At 46.4% G+C, this 3,776-nt stretch overlaps 1 pseudogene; it reads left to right on the top strand.

Annotated features, from left to right (window-relative positions):
- The first annotated feature begins 491 nt into the window (after positions 1-491).
- LOC149120255 (Ig heavy chain V-A2 region P-MU-3 pseudogene) lies at positions 492-1,167 on the top strand (annotated as a pseudogene).
- Positions 1,168-3,776: the final 2,609 nt, after the last annotated feature.

Raw genomic sequence — 3,776 nt, 5'->3', positions numbered from 1 at the left:
CAGGGTTCAGAATGACTAACACCTAGGGGTTATAGGCATTTGGGATGTCTGGGGCTGTCAACCCAAAGGCAGAAATCTCCCATTGTCACCTTTTCTGTCCATCTCTACATTTCTGTATCTCTCACCCCTTCTCTCTCTATCACTGTAGCAATGTCTTTCATATAGATGATAAAGAACTAATGGTTATTTAAATAAATGAAGGACATATTATTGCTAGCACTGGATATGAAGGGTACACACATATTAAAATGAAACAAGGTCATTGCCTTCAACTTTTCAAAATAATGATAACATAAAAATTCACATGAACTGAATCCTATCATAGCCATCACCCTACACACCCAGGTCACCACGTCTGCCCTGAGCTCTCTCCTGTCTGAGGCATCTGACACCATGCCTGCTATATAGGAGCAGCACATGCAAATAGGGCCTAACTCTGCCCATGAAAACCTGCCCAGCCCTCACCCTGCAGCTCTGGCACAGGGCTCCAGCCCCAGGACTCCCAGGTGTCCACTCAGTGATCGCACTCAACACAGACGCTCACCATGGAGACTGGGCTGTGCTGGCTTCTCCTGGTCGCTGTGCTCAAAGGTAATGATGGAGAACACGGGGCACTGAGTCTGGGAGAGGATGTGAGTGAGAGACACAGAGAGTATGAGTGACAGCTTCCTGACCAGGACGTCTGTGTTTGCAGGTGTCCAGTGTCAGTCAGTGGAGGAGTCCGGGGGTCGCCTGGTCAAGCCTGACGAAACCCTGACACTCACCTGCACAGTCTCTGGAATCGACCTCAGTAGCAATGAAATAAGCTGGGCCGCCAGGCTCCAGGGGAGGGGCTGGAATGGATCGGAGCCATTAGTACTGGTGGTAGCACATACTACGGGAGCTGGGCAAAAGGCCGATTCACCATCTCCAAAACCTCGACCACGGTGACTCTGAAAATGACCAGTCTGACAGCCACGGACATGGCCACCTATTTCTGTACCAGAGACACAGTGAGGGGCCCTCAGGCTGAGCCAAGACACAAACCTCCCTGCAGGGGAGCGCGGCTCCACCAGGGGGCGCACAAAACACACTAGCCCAGATTCTGGTCCTGCACAGGCGTAGAGGGAGATGAAGCCCTGGTTTCCAGTCAGGGATTTGCGGTTTCCTCTCCTGTAACAGTTTTGAGGGAAGAATTCTACTTTTTGATTCTGTCCCTCCCAACTTCAATGACGAAGAGAAAGTTTGATGTAAAAGGTAGAGTCCTAATTGAACAATTTGATTCATGGACAGCGACTGTTGCTCACCAGGATCAGAGATGTGGGAATATTGAGGACACTATTGAATCTCTTCCAACCTGACTCAGGACAGCACCCTCAGGGTACTGAAAGCTTTGGACAGTTTCAGTTTTCCCTGTATACCAGGGACAGCTGAGACAGGGCCGTTGATCTGTTAAACAGCAACTATTCCACTCATCCCTCTCCTGCCACAACCAGCAAGTGTGCACTGAACCAACCTTTGATTTTACATGTGGGTGATCCACACTCACTTTCTGCAGACTTTAACCCGACCTGCATTTCCCTTTAATCCTGGAACAGTCTGTGGTTCCTGTGTGAACATCACAGCACTCAGGAATGTACTTGCAGCTCAGCTGTGTCTCAGGCTGAGATTCTGCAGGCACCTGGGAAGCCTATAGGGACTTCCTCATCCTCTAGGTCCTGGGACCCTCCTGGTGGGCTCCCTGACTGATCTCAGGAAGCAAATGCACTGGACAACAGCAGTCAAGGTCATTACTGAATGGAAAGTGTTTGGTGTGCACTTCCAGCTGATCTGGTTCTGCTCCAGTGTCGTGGGACCCCTGCACCTGCTGTGGTTTAGGGAGAGCAGAAAGTGGGACACACAGTGGCTGTGCACTCTGGGGCTGGAGTCCACATCACGGGGAGCTGTGTCTGTGCCTCCAGCATGATGCCCAGTGTCCTGAGGCTGAATCACAGCTGCAGGAAGAGCCAGTCCCAGAGACCATGTGTCCAGAGTCCCTGCTCTATCTTTTTCTATACTTGGAAGTGAAAATGCATTCTGAAGACAGCAGATGATGGATCAGTTATGAGTCCCCATGAAAAATGTGCGAACGCCATTGCAGTTCCCTGCTCCTGGGTTCCACCTGCCAGTCTTGAATGAACTGGCATTTATTTCTCATCTGCATAAAACATTGGCAAACACAACACCAGTATTCAGAGAACTTAATCTGTAGTTGGCCATTTTGTCATTTCCTTTTCATAAATGTTTGATAAATAATAACTGAACATAGACATGAGATAAATGATATGTGTTCAAAAATGACTGTATCAAATTGATAGAATTATGAAGTCATTCTTATTGACATGCTCATCACAAAATCCACATGTTCCCATGGTCGAATGTCAGTTTCCTGTGTTGGAATTCTGTAGACACAATATTCTCTTAACCTCTGTCACCATGCTGTACAGTAGATCCCTCAGTGTGTGGATCCTGTGGGACTGAAACTCTGACCTTGCTCCACCGTCTCCTCTGTTACCCCCACACTCAGACTTTGGTCTTCACAATTGTATTATGTCTCCGTGAGTTCATCCTTTTATCCCATGTAACTAGCGTCACATATTATCTGTCTTCTTGGACTAGATGGTATACTGTACATTTACTGACACATTATCCTTAGGCATTATTCTCAGCATTATCCAAGTTATCCAAGACATCAGAATTTCTTCCTCTTTACTGCCTTATAAACTTCATGTTAAAATATAACTCTGTCCATCTGTCCATTATCCATCCTTCCTCAAGGCTAATTTCACTGGATTATATGTGTGACCTCTTGAGAATGATGCTGCTTTAACTGAACATGGGACTGCAGAGCTGTTTGCCATAGTGACTCTGGATCCTGTGGTCTCCTCCCTGGGATTTCATATTCCTTCTACCCAGGAATGGTGTTGGAGGATCCTGTGATAATTCTATTTCTCAGCTTCTGATGTTTTCCATGAAAGCTTTCCTAATTTACCTGACTCCAGCCTTTACCAGGTTATCTTCTCTCTCTTCCTGCACAACATGTGTCAGCTCTGGTATGTCTGGTGATACTCAGTCTAACAAAGGGATGGGGTATCTCATTGTTTCTCCAACATGTGCGTGCATGATGATCCCAGATAAAGCATTTTACACATTTGTCTTTACATATGCTATTAAAAAATTACAGATATACTTTTACCTCTTTTAAAACTTGCATTTGTCCAAAAAGCAAAAGAGACAGAGACTGACAGACAGTGGTCTACTGAATACTGGGTAACTTCCCAGATGCCATAAAAGAGTAGTTGGGTCAGATCATAGCCAGGTGCATGGAATTCAGTCCAGGTCTCACACATGGGATTAACTCAGATTCTCGCACTGCCCCTCAGAGTGCACATTGGCAGGAATCTGAAACTGGACCCAAACTAGGACCTAAACGTAAGCATCCACACAGGAGCAGGAATCCCATTGTGATACCTTCAAGGCCACTCCTGTCACCACCTTGTCAGTCACTGCATTTGAATAATTGATTTCTTCCCTTGGGATTCAGTTGCTTGAGTTCATTCAACATTAGGAGATAGGCTCCTATTCATATGTACAGTTATCTTTCGTTTCTTTTAAATATCTATTTATTTTATTTGAAAGGCAGTGTTATGGCAAGAGAGGAAGAGACCAACAGAGGGAGAGAGAAGCTTCCATCCACTGGCTTCCTTCCTGAATGGCTGCAAAGGCTGGGCAAGGGCAAGACTGTAGCCAGGAGCCTG

The sequence above is a fragment of the Oryctolagus cuniculus genome, chromosome 20, assembly GCF_051225735.1.
Source record: "Oryctolagus cuniculus isolate XC-2025 breed Fujian yellow rabbit chromosome 20, ASM5122573v1, whole genome shotgun sequence".
NCBI classification, from domain to species: domain Eukaryota; kingdom Metazoa; phylum Chordata; class Mammalia; order Lagomorpha; family Leporidae; genus Oryctolagus; species Oryctolagus cuniculus.
Note: the sequence above shows the minus strand (reverse complement) of the source record. Positions and strands in the feature narration are given on the sequence as shown.